The sequence below is a fragment of the Bufo gargarizans genome, chromosome 2, assembly GCF_014858855.1.
Source record: "Bufo gargarizans isolate SCDJY-AF-19 chromosome 2, ASM1485885v1, whole genome shotgun sequence".
NCBI classification, from domain to species: Eukaryota; Metazoa; Chordata; class Amphibia; order Anura; family Bufonidae; genus Bufo; species Bufo gargarizans.
Window position 1 is genome coordinate 648070437 of NC_058081.1, and position 14225 is coordinate 648084661.

Here is a 14225-nt window from a genome sequence, read left to right on the forward strand (position 1 = left end):
CACGGTAAGACAAATTGTCTATAAATGGAGAAAGTTCAGCACTGCTGCTACTCTCCCTAGGAGTGGACGTCCTGTAAAGATGACTGCAAGAGCACAGCGCAGACTGCTCAATGAGGTGAAGAAGAATCCTAGAGTGTCAGCTAAAGACTTACAAAAGTCTCTGCCATATGCTAACATCCCTGTTAGTGAATCTACGATACGTAAAACACTAAACAATAATGGATTTCATGGGAGGATACCACAGAGGAAGCCACTGCTGTCCAAAAAAAAACATTGCTGCACGTTTACAGTTTGCACAAGAGCACCTGGATGTTCCACAGCAGTACTGGCAAAATATTCTGTGGACAGATAAAACCAAAGTTGAGTTGTTTGGAAGAAACACACAACACTATATGTGCAGAAAAAGAGGCACAGCCCACCAACATCAAAACCTCATCCCAACTGTGAAGTATGGTGGTGGGGGCATCATGGTTTAGGGCTGCTTTGCTGCATTAGGGCCTGGACGGATTGCTATCATCGAAGGAAAAATGACTCCCCAAGTTTATCAAGACATTTTGCAGGAGAACTTAAGGCCAACTGTCCACCAGCTGAAGCTCAACAGAAGATGGGTGTTGCAACAGGACAGCGACCCAAAGCATAGAAGTAAATCAACAACAGAAAGGATTAAACAGAAGAAAATACGCCTTCTGGAGTGGCCCAGTCAGAGTCTTGACCTCAGCCCAATTGAGATGCTGTGGCATGACCTCAAGAAAGCGATTCACACCAGACATCCCAAGAATATTGCTGAACTGAAACAGTTCTGCAAAGAGGAATGGTCAAGAATTACTCCTGACCGTTGTGCCCGTCTGATCTGCAACTACAGGAAACGTTTGGTTGAAGTTATTGCTGCCAAAGGAGGTTCAACCAGTTATTAAATCCAAGGGTTCACATACTTCTTCCACCTGCACTGTGAATGTTTACATGGTGTGTTCAATAAAAACATGGTGTGTTATTAGGTTAAGCAGACTGTGATTGTCTATTGTTGTGACTTAGATGAAGATCAGATCACATTTTATGACCAATTTGTGCAGAAATCCATATCATTCCAAAGGGTTCACATACTTTTTCTTGCAACTGTAGATGATAGATAATAGATAGAATAGAGAGATAGATGTAGAGATATAGAGTGATGGATAGATAGATAGATAGATAGAAACACGTCCTGTAATCACACCGGGGCCTTTGCTGTGTATCATGGGCAGCACCCCCAGTTTTTATTGGTGAGATCCATTATGTTCATTATAAAGTCATGGGGGTCATTTTTTGGTTCTAAACACCCATTCACATATGATATAAATAACCAAACAGGTTTTGAAGTGCCTTCAATATAGGAAGAGAAGGCAATAAAAAAGTGTTCCCCCAAAGTGACATTAATCCCATCCTCACAGTTGTCGGACCCTCCCCCACCCTGAGTACTCTGTAGCGTGCTTATTGTGCATTAGGACAGGGTAACATCACGTGTCTATGTGAATATGTTAGGCTACTCTCACACTGGCGTTTTGAATTCATTTTGTGAGATCCGTTTCAGGGATCTCACAAACGGTTCAAAATGGATCAGTTCAGCCCCAATGCATTCTGAATGGATAAGGATCCGCTCAGAATGCATCAGTTTGGCTCCGTTCAGCCTCTATTTTGCTCTGGATGCGGAGACCAAAACACTGCTTGCAGCTTACAATGTAAGTCAATGGGGATGGATCCGTTTTCATTGACGCAATATGGTGCAATTGAAAACGGATCCGTCCTGACTTACATGGAAAGTCAATGGGGGACGAATCCGTTTTTTAATTAGCCTTTTTTTTTACAGAATAATGCAAACGGATCCGTTCTGAATCAATAGAAGCGTTTGCATTATAGGTTCGGATCCGTCTGTGCAGATACCAGACGGATCCGCACCTAACGCAGGTGTGAAAGTAGCCTTAAACATGCTCGACAGTTGCTTTACAGTCAACTGGTTGTACCTGCCGCGTGCCGGAGAACATTGTGACCATCACCACTGGATCATGTTGTGTCTCCGCTGTCTATCTTATATAGGACGATTCCTTTCACTGTCTTTTGCCATTGATTAGATTATACTTAGCTGTAAAGAAGGTAGATTCTCACAATGCTGATGAGACAAAGCCTATAGTCAGTCTGCCCTCTCTGTACAACTCCTAGTGCGGTACTCCGGCCCGGGCTGAGTATTCCATTCAAGTAAACAGAGCTGAGCCGCGCCCAGGCCAGTTGATACTAGTCGTGACGTCACTGGGCCAGCGGTAAACAGCGAGAAGGCCGTGGCTCTGCGGGAGCACCGCTGCCTTCTCAAACAGCTGATCTGCGGGGGTCCTGGGTGTCGGACCCCCGCCGATCAGATGCTGATGATCTATCCAGAGGATAGATCATCAGTTAAAACATAGTGCAGAACCCCTTTAAGCAAAAAGCATAGCTGTGGTCGGCAATAACAAGTGCTCGGCGGCACCAAATCAGAAACCATATGTCCTACCACAATCCGGGGGGTTCCAGTGCACATCCATGAAACCCGGAGGGAAAGCAAAAAACATCCATCCCTGGGCTAGATGATGATGTGGTATTGAAGGATAGGGTGGGCAAAGAACTGTCCCTGATATTGCCCTACAGGGGGGTGCTATTCTGGCCCTGATAGCCTAATCACAAACCACCCGCCCTGATAAGAGCGACCCCGTCCGGAACCTTACCCTATATAAAAATGGCCCTAGTAAGCCCCTAGCCCCTAGGCCCCTGACTTCCAGGTGATCACTATATAAATCTATGTGTTTTTGACTCATTATAAAAGTATAAGGCCCCTTTCACACGGGCGAGTTTTCCACACAGGTGCAGTGCGTGAGGTGAACGCATTGCACCCGCACTTAATCTGGACCCATTCATTTCTATGGCGTTGTGCACATGAGCGGTGATTTTCACGCATCTCTTGTGCGTTTCGCGAAAATCGCAGCATGCTCCTCTTTGTGAGTTTTCCACTCAATGCAGGCCCCATAGAAGTGAATGGGGCTGCATGAAAATCGCAAGCATCCGCAAGCAAGTGCGGATGCGGTGTGATTTTCACGCACGGTTGCTAGGAGACGATCGGGATGGGGACCCGATCTTTATTATTTTCCCTTATAAGATGGTTGTAAGGGAAAATAATAGCATTCTTAATGCAGAATGCTTAGTACAAAAGGGCTGGAGGGGTTAAAAAAAAATAAAAATTTAGCTCACCTTAACCACTTGCTCGCGCAGCCCGACTTCTCTTCTGTCTTCTTCTTTGCTGTGCACAGGAAAAGGACCTTTGGTGACGTCACTGCGGTCATCACATGGTCCGTCACGTGATTCATCACCATGGTGATGGATCATGTGATGGACCATGTGATGAGCGCAGTGACGTCATCAAAGGTCCTATTCCTCAAAGAAGAAGACAGAAGAGAAGCCGGGCTGCGTGAGCAAGTGGATTAAGGTGAGTTAAATTATTATTATTTTTTTAACCCCTCCAGTTCTATTGTACTAAGCATTCTGCATTAAGAATGGTTTTATTTTCCCTTATAACCTTGTTATAAGGGAAAATAATAAAATCTACACAACACCTAACCCAAACCCGGGTTCGGGTCTGGGTACCAAACATGCCGAGTTTTCTCACGCGCGTGCAAAACGCATTACAATATTTTGCACTTGCGCGGAAAAATTGCGCATTTTCCCGCAATGCACCCGCATCTTATCCGGGCCAAAAACATGATGCCCGTGTGAAAGAGACCTAAGTATATCGCACCCCTCTGTGTATCACACATATAGATAGCACACAGTGGCGTAGGGATCGCCATAGCAACCATAGCAGTGGCTACGGGGCCCTACGCCACTGGGGGCCTGTCCGGGCTGCCTTCTGTTGATTTTTTTTAATTGCATACACACACTACACACAGGCAGCCAGGCCCGAGGAACGCTGGAAAAATATTTGGAATGGAATATTATTCCCAAAGGACTAAAAGTGGAAAAAACATTGTCAGGAGATATGGGGGATAAAGAAATTATCACAGAATGGAACCATATGTTTCATGATTTCTCAAGAAGAGCTATCAGTTTCATTATTCATAAAAGAAAACAAAGACTGACAACAATGAGTAGAGAAATATGTAAGGCGTTTGAAAAAAATTAGACTATGGAAAGATGATCCAAACATACACCCATTAGCAGTGGCGTAGGGATCGCCATAGCAACCATAGCAGTGGCTATAGGGCCCTACGCCACTGGGGGCCCATCCGGGCCGCCTTCTGTTGATTTTTTATTTTTATTTTTTAAATGATTTACACACACACTACACACAGGCAGCCAGGCCCGAGATCGTGAAAACTGAAATCCGATGGTATATTCTAACCCCCAGGCGTTCCCATGGTGACAGGTACACTTGCCTGGGGGTTAGAATATTCAGGGCCACGCCGCTCACAGGAGCACATTTATAAATTAATCAGTAAATTTAACTTTAATCAGCGACTCTTTACTTGTATACCTTACTCTGTCTTAGCTCCGGTAACAGCAGGCAGTGCGGGCGGGCGGCGCTCACTCACTGACGTCACGCGCCTGCTCCTCCCACTAGGAGCCGCCCGCACTGCCTGCTGTTACCGGAGCTAAGACAGAGTAATGTATCCAAGTAAAGAGATCAGCAATGATTAAAGTTAAAGTTACTGATTAGTTTATAAATGTACTCCTGTGAGCGTCGGGGAGTGTTGATGGCACTATTTAGGGGAGGGGGATCTGTGGATGGCACTATTTAGGGGAGGGGGGATCTGTGGATGGCACTGTTTAGGGGAGGGGGATCTGTTGATGGCACTATTTAGGGGAGGGGGATCTGTGGATGGCACTGTTTAGGGGAGGGGGATCTGTGGATGGCACTATTTAGGGGAGGGGGATCTGTGGATGGCACTGTTTAGGGTAGGGGGATCTGTGGATGGCACTATTTAGGGGAGGGGGATCTGTGGATGGCACTGTTTAGGGGAGGGGGATCTGTGGATGGCACTATTTAGGGGAGGGGGATCTGTGGATGGCACTGTTTAGGGGAGGGGGATCTGTTGATGGCACTATTTAGGGGAGGGGGATCTGTGGATGGCACTGTTTATGGGAGGGGGATCTGTGGATGGCACTGTTTAGGGAAGGGGGATCTGTGGATGGCACTGTTTAGGGAAGGGGGATCTGTGGATGGCACTGTTTAGGGAAGGGGGATCTGTGGATGGCACTGTTTAGGGAAGGGGGATCTGTAAATGGCACTGTTTAGGGGAGGGGGATCTGTTGATGGCACTATTTTGGGGAGGGGGATCTGTTGATGGCACTATTTAGGGGAGGGGAATCTGTTGATGGCACTATTTAGGGGAGGGGAATCTGTGGATGGCACTGTTTATGGGAGTGGGATCTGTGGATGGCACTGTTTAGGGGAGGGGGATCTGTGGATGGCACATAGGAAGGGGTGGGGGTTTAGAGAGAAAGGGGTTTGGCCTTGACAGGAAGGGGTGGGTCAAATTTATATTAGGGGGGTGCCCAAGTTTAGTCTCGCCTAGGGCAGCACAAAATCAAGATACACCACTGCACTGACCACGTCGCTGCTGCTGCCGCACCTGCCGGGCTGCCGGACGCGCTGGAGGACGGAGGGAGTAGTGAGCACTTGGCACTGACTTACGTGCTCCCTCCCCGCTCCGCCTCTGGCTCGGCCGCTCCACTGCTCTGGTCTCTGCTCAGTCGCTTGCCTGACTGGGTTGGAGCTCTGGAAGGGGTGGTGGGAGGCACAATAGATATGTGGGGGGGGGGGGGCACATACATTTTTATTGCTATGGGGCCCATGCATTTCTAGCTACGCCCCTGATAGCACACCTATACAAGTCCTTAAAATGACTTTTGTGGCCCTATTAGCTAGCGTTTGGTGTCCCTAACAGTCTGTCCCTGCTCCACTCAGCAACCTCTCCCTACACTGGCAAAACACTGAATGTAAAATGGCGGCCAGATCAGGTTTATTTATAAGGTAGGGGGTGTGTCCATGTGCTGAAACGTCTCAATTAGCTGTCCTGTACCACCTGATGGATGTGTCATGGGTCAAAGTTCTTCATAATGTGAAAGAATATGGCGGGCGCAAATTTCTCCATATGTTCGCATGTTCGGGCCCAGAGTGTCAAAAGAGGTGTGGTAGGGGGTCCTCTGTGCCCTCCAGACCGTAACACCTCTCCCATGTGAAGTCACGCCCGCTCCTTTGGTTGACACCAACGGCTCACTTGACAGCGACATGTTGAGATCCCGCGCATGTGCCATGCAGGGGCGTCGTTAGGTCAAAACATTCAGGGCTTGAGCCCCGGATGTTTTGACCAGTGCCCCGAGTGTTATGCTGGCTGGCAGTGGCAGGGCCGGCCGGCGCTCTGACTCTCCAGCACTACACCAGTGCAGCATACACTGTTTCCCTATTCCTCTTTTGGATTTTTGGATTCATTTACCCAGAGTCAGGCGGCTGAGCCGCTTATGGCAGCGCTTGTCTGCACTGCTGCTACTCATCTTATCATTGTCTATGGTCTGTTGTTATATTTATTATCCAATAAAATATTTGTGTTATAATTGTACATGTGTGTCCTCTGTTTCAATTGGTTGTGTTATAACTCTTCGGCACACATAATCTCATCCTTTGGATGATTTAATAGGTGGTACTGATTTATAAAGGTAAAGTTGCACTTGCAGGATACGGATGGATTACAGAATAAAATGCTAATGTGCAGTTGTACACTCCTGTGAGCGGCAGGGAGGGGGATCTGTGGATGGCACCGTTATGGGAGGGGGATCTGTGGTGGATGGCACTGTTATGGGGAGGGGGATCTGTGGTGGATGGCACAGTTATGGGGAGAAAGATCTGTGGATGGCACTGTTATGGATGATCTGTGGGGTTGCCCAAAAGGCTAGGCCCTTCACTGTCCCCCTTCACTGAGGGGTTAATAACTACTGTGAAGGCCCCCCCCTGGTGGCGATGAGGGCGTGTCTTCAAGGGGTAGGGGCGTGGCTTCAAGTCGGCTCGTGCCCCAGATGTCTTCAGACCCCAGCAACGCCCCTGGTGCCATGAATGGGCGAATGGGGATTGCGGTACACAAATGTGGAGTCTGTAGGAACCTGAGACTGTGTATGCACCGCAATCCCCATTCACAGCGCATACGGGATGTGTGTGTGTCAAAGAAGGCGCAGGCATGAACTCACAGGGCAGAAGTGCTGCAGCCCAGGAGGACAGCGCACCCCCAGCCACACCTGTTATACACTAGGCCCCCATAAAGTTTTTTTGTTTAGTGACAAAGGAAAAAACATCTATAAAGGTATGCAAAGTATCCATACACGAACCTCTTTTTGGCTGTGGCGGCGGTTTCATGTGCGTTTTCCAAATGTCGTATGCACTTTAAACAATTGGTGCTTATAGAACAGACTACACAGTGTAGCAGTATACTGTACATTGTGTGGCACAGTGTAGCGGTATACTGTATATTGTGGGGCACAGTGTAGAGGTATACTGTATATTGTGTGGCACAGTGTAGAGGTATACTGTATATTGTGTGGCACAGTGTAGAGGTATACTGTATATTGTGTGGCACAGTGTAGCGGTATACTGTATATTGTGGGGCACAGTGTAGAGGTGTACTGTATATTGTGGGGCACAGTGTAGAGGTGTACTGTATATTGTGGGGCACAGTGTAGAGGTATACTGTATATTGTGGGGCACAGTGTAGAGGTGTACTGTATATTGTGGGGCACAGTGTAGCGGTATACTGTATATTGTGTGGCACAGTGTCGAGGTATACTGTATATTGTGGGGCACAGTGTAGCGGTATACTGTATATTGTGTGGCACAGTGTAGAGGTATACTGTATATTGTGGGGCACAGTGTAGCGGTATACTGTATATTGTGTGGCACAGTGTAGAGGTATACTGTATATTGTGGGGCACAGTGTAGCGGTATACTGTATATTGTGTGGCACACTGTAGCGGTATACTGTATATTGTGGGGCACAGTGTAGAGGTATACTGTATATTGTGGGGCACAGTGTAGAGGTATACTGTATATTGTGGGGCACAGTGTAGAGGTATACTGTATATTGTGGGGCACAGTGTAGCGGTATACTGTATATTGTGTGGCCCAGTGTAGAGGTATACTGTATATTGTGTGGCCCAGTGTAGAGGTATACTGTATATTGTGGGGCCCAGTGTAGAGGTATACTGTATATTGTGGGGCACAGTGTAGAGGCATACTGTATATTGTGGGGCACAGTGTAGCGGTATACTGTATATTGTGGGGCACAGTGTAGAGGTATACTGTATATTGTGGGGCACAGTGTAGAGGTATACTGTACATTGTGTGGCAGAGTGTAGCGGTATACTGTATATTGTGTGGCCCAGTGTAGAGGTATACTGTATATTGTGTGGCCCAGTGTAGAGGTATACTGTATATTGTGTGGCACAGTGTAGAGGTATACTGTATATTGTGGGGCGCAGTGTAGAGGTGTACTGTATATTGTGTGGCCCAGTGTAGAGGTATACTGTATATTGTGGGGCACAGTGTAGAGGTATACTGTATATTGTGTGGCCCAGTGTAGAGGTATACTGTATATTGTGTGGCACAGTGTAGAGGTATACTGTATATTGTGGGGCACAGTGTAGCGGTATACTGTATATTGTGTGGCCCAGTGTAGAGGTATACTGTATATTGTGGGGCACAGTGTAGAGGTATACTGTATATTGTGGGGCACAGTGTAGAGGTATACTGTATATTGTGGGGCGCAGTGTAGAGGTGTACTGTATATTGTGTGGCCCAGTGTAGCGGTATACTGTATATTGTGTGGCCCAGTGTAGAGGTATACTGTGTATTGTGGGGCACAGTGTAGAGGCATACTGTATATTGTGGGGCACAGTGTAGAGGTATACTGTATATTGTGGGGCACAGTGTAGAGGTATACTGTATATTGTGGGGCACAGTGTAGAGGTATACTGTACATTGGGGGGCACAGTGTAGAGGTATACTGTATATTGTGGGGCACAGTGTAGAGGTATACTGTATATTGTGTGGCACAGTTTAGAGGTATACTGTATATTGTGGGGCACAGTGTAGCAGTATACTGTATATTGTGGGGCACAGTGTAGAGGTATACTTTATATTGTGGGGCACAGTGTAGAGGTATACTGTATATTGTGTGGCACAGTTTAGAGGTATACTGTATATTGTGTGGCACAGTGTAGCGGTACACTGTATATTGTGTGGCACAGTGTAGCGGTATACTGTATATTGTGTGGCACAGTGTAGCGGTATACTGTATATTGTGTGGCACAGTGTAGCAGTATACTGTATATTGTGGGGCACAGTGTAGAGGTATACTGTATATTGTGGGGCACAGTGTAGAGGTGTACTGTATATTGTGTGGCACAGTGTAGAGGTATACTGTATATTGTGTGGCACAGTGTAGAGGCATACTGTATATTGTGGGGCACAGTGTAGAGGTATACTGTATACTGTGTGGCACAGTGTAGAGGTATACTGTATATTGTGTGGCACAGTGTAGAGGTATACTGTATACTGTGTGGCACAGTGTAGAGGTATACTGTATATTGTGTGGCACAGTGTAGAGGTATACTGTATATTGTGTAGCACAGTGTAGCGGTATACTGTATATTGTGTGGCACAGTGTAGAGGTATACTGTATATTGTGTGGCACAGTGTAGAGGTATACTGTATACTGTGTGGCACAGTGTAGAGGTATACTGTATATTGTGTGGCACACTGTAGCGGTATACTGTATATTGTGTAGCACAGTGTAGCGGTATACTGTATATTGTGTGGCACAGTGTAGCGGTATACTGTATATTGTCGGGCACAGTGTAGGCTATGTGTGTATAACAAACATATTTCACATGAAAACTTACTTGGCTTGGCCCTTGGGGATCTCGGACGCCACTTCCACACTTGGCCGGGGGCTCGGCGGAGCTGATGTGTTTTATCCTAATGAGAAAGATTTCATATTAAGGATTTGGAGAAGGGGCAGAGGGATAGCAGAGCAGGGAGAGGCCGGTTCTGCTACTAGGGGGTCATACCATGAGGGAGTAATAAAGCCCACCATAATGTCCATCATGTGCCAGTAACAAGAGGGCCCCCCATCATGTGCCAGTAACAAAAGACCCCCCCATCATGTGCCAGTAACAAGAGGCCCCCCATCATGAGCCAGTAACAAGATGGCCCCCCCTCCATCATGTGCCAGTAACAGGAGGGCTCTCCCCATCATGTGCCAGTAAAAGACTGTTACTAAAAGTATTGTAATACATATAAAAAAACAATAAAAAAAAAAACGTATACTTACATCTATGTCAGCATTGCGATGCAGGCCTCTTCCGGCCTGTGTCCCGCACTGTACGGCTCAGGTGGCGCGATTACGTCATCGCGCCTCCTTCACCGACCTCTGATAGGCTGCCGGAGACACAGGGAAGGGACACGCCTCTCCCTCCCCTGCCGCAGCACAGCCATCTGTATCGCTGTCCTGAGGACGCCCATACAGATGAGTATGGAGATGAGCGCTTCCACAATGGAAGCGCTCATCTCCCTGTGCCTCCACCAGCTCGGGGGGGGGGGGGGGGGGAGAAATTGCGGGCTGCTGCTGGGCCTATTATCATGCAGGGGCCTACATTAATCCGGCCCTGTTTATAGTGCGACTGTTCGTATACAAAAATAACTATTCAAATAGTCCAGCTATCAGTCCATTTTTTACTTTTATCTCATTGTTGTCGCTACAGACAATTTATACCGGTTGACTATAAATAAGGTTTATTGAACCAAGCACTGTCCGGGCGCCTACTTTGTAATATACTCCTTGGAAGTCTCATGGAGTTTGCACTTGTTTACATATGATAACAATCACGGATGAGATGTGGCTGTACAGGCCAATGTCACCGTGATCCCTCAGTCTGAGGAACTCTTACAAAGTAGGAGCACACAGAGGGCCTGTTTAAAACATAATGGCTGCCTCTAGTGTGATGATGGTACACAGAGCCATAGAGGAAGTTCAAATAGATTCCAGCCATGTATGTATCTGTTCCTCCTAACCCTCACTGTGACCCTCATATATTGAGAAGGGTATACTCCTTATTCCGTGTTCTCCAAAAGCTCTTTACAGGAAGATGAGTCTGCTGACAAGTGGGAACTAGTGCGAGGGCTCGTCACGTGCTGTCTCACTAGCTTGTTTCAACATTTTGCGAACCAACTTTTCCAATTCCTTTCTTGACTTTTGTTATTCGTCCAAACTTTGCTTCACCCTTTTGTTCTCCTGTTAAGATAAAGAGACAGTATATATACTGTGTTTATGACCTTTAAAGGGGTTTTCCCATCGGAGACAATGGGGGCATATCATTAGAATTTGCCCCCATTGTCTGATGGGTGTGGGTCCCACCGCGCACCTACACCGAGAATGGAACGGGGAAGGTGGTGACCAAGCTAGTGCTCGGATATTTTCGGTGGCCCCATAGAAATGAATGGAGGACAGCAGCGCATGCACAGTGAGCCCTCCACAACTTTCGTGCCTCCATTCTCAGTGTAGGGGACTCGCACCTATCAGACAATAGGGGCCGGCTCGGACTGGCCCACAGTGGGCCTCTAAAGGAAGGTGGGCCCCTAGTGTCCCATCCCCTGCACAAGTGGCACATAACACAGTAGACTTACTGCACTACATACATATATTCAATGTGCAGCTCCTCAACAGCTTATGTTTATATTAAAAAACTTGACAGATTATTAAAGAAACTCCCCAGTTTATTATTATAGACACGATCAGAGCTGGGATGACTTCTATGTAGAGAGGAAAGCTACCAGTGTCCCCTTCTCCCCAGGACCTACCGTCTCAAAGTTGCTGCAGGGACCCCCATATTCAATCATCTGGTAGCATCTTGCTGCTGTGTGAGCAGGTAATATTTGAATGTATCCGTACGGTGGGCCCCAAAAATAAATTTTACTGGTGGGCCCTAGGAACCCCAGTTCGACACTGAATGGGGGCATATCCTAGCAATATACCCCATTGTCTGAGATGTGAAAACCCCTTCAAGTAACTTAAAACTAAGGGTTATTAGAGCACAAAATGAAGGTGAAAGTACCAGTCACACAGCTAAACAAACAGTTAACCCTTTGTGACAGATCGGCTCCAGATTTTTAACAAAGACTAATTTAACAAATTATTTTTACCTCAAAATTAGTAAAATTTAATCATACACGTAAAAAAATTGTCTCCGTAGGTGTACATAGCCTTTAAAGTTTTCTTAAGCTTTAGATCAGCATTGAGATTTCTCTGTACTCAGCCTCCAGCCTCTTCTATCAGTTATCCTTCTCAACTGCCTCTCAGTTTCTCCTGGTACCAACTGTCAAAGTCACCCACATCCCTTCATGTTCAGTCCCATCGTTTAGTTCTTACTGAGACTCCCTCCCCACATTTTGCAGTGCAAACATTCATAGGCTTTAGCTAATGAGTTCTTCCTGCTGAGGACATGGTAAAACCAAAAGTCACCTCGGTGATGATACAAAAACTGTGCCCTAAATATTTAATAGTAAAGAAATAGTTAAACTGGAATGTTGAATATTAAGATAAGATATTTTGACCTCGGTTTATCTGAAATGGTTGATAACAGGTAACAATAGCCTTCGTGCAAATAAAATGTGAGTTTTACCATAATTAAAGACATAAAGTCACAAAATGAAACACAAACTGAAACATTTAAGCCGACACACAGGGAGTTATGTGCATTTCTGTATGAACCATATTAAATATATTCCTCTATTTTGGAGTCAGTGGCCCTTTAAGTTGAACATTCTACACGTGGTGCTGATGTCATAACCGCGGCATTGTGAGAAGATTGGACTAGAACCTGGCTCACTCAGTGTTCTGTAGATTGTTGACTTTCTTTCAAAGGAGCAGCAGCGATATTGGTGAGCGCATCGAGTGATTAGGAGAATTTTGGGAATTTTGGAAGATGTGGGAGTCAGACTCATTTGACTATAGCTCAGTAACATCTAGCTCAGAGTCTGACCTCTCAGACTTCTCATCTTCCAATCAGTATGGCATGAAGCCGACACTACCATCTAAATACCGCCTAGGTGACAACTACACTGAACACAGGGACATGGCGGCTCGGAGAGTACTGGCCAGACTGACCAGTAATACTCAACTGAGAAACCCTGAGAGACACCCATCATCTAGTGGCTATGAAAGAACATCAGGATGGAATATTCCTATGACATCGGAATCACCTAGATGGCCAAAAGGAGCCACCGCAAAAGAAGTCACTAAGGACCTTGACCAAATACATAATTATTTAGCAGCAGCGACAAAGACCCTGGACTCCCTCAAGAAAAAGATCTACGAGGAGAATTCTTACCAGGCATATCCATCAAGACCGTTGCCAAAAATAACATCTGTGAATACGGTGCAGTATGCAAATTCCCAGCTACATCCAAGGAACCAGCATGATGAACCTCCTGCACCCAAGACAAAGACATCAGCATTACCACCTATAAGAACATCATCAAGTCATCATGCTCTAAAAACCCAGAAAGCTACCCCTAACAAACAGCTAAAGGAACTGTCCCAGCCCAATACGGCGGCTGCTGAGGCCCTGAGCCTGCTGGGGAAAGAGAACTGGGAAAAAAAGATCCAAGGTATTGATACCATCGTCTCCCTGATATCCTGCCATACTGAAGCTGCTCTACCATCCGTACGAGAACTGAGGACTGCTGTAATAAAAGAAGTGACCAACCTAAGATCAGCCGTGTCACTTGCAGCTATCAAATGCCTAGACACAATGTTCTCCGCAGTGCAGACACACATGGACTACAACCTCCAGCAGACAGTCACTGTGTTATTACACAAGGCTGGGGATTCCAGCTCCTTTATCCGGGAGGCAGTGAACAGCTCTCTAACATCAATGGTGGAGAATTGTAGTGTACGGGAGAGTAATACCCCGTCACTACTGAAGGGTCACTTGGGTATTGTCGTTCCCCCTGTATTTTTGGGGAGGTTGGTATAGAATATCTTATAATGTCATGCTATGTATTTTCCTGTTACTGTGAAACGTGCATTTGCAGGCCGGCTAGGGTGTAGTTCCAGCTCTGAGTCACTAGAGGGAGCTAGGGAACCCTAGGTTATATAAGGCCCAGTCAGGAAGTAGTAGCAGGA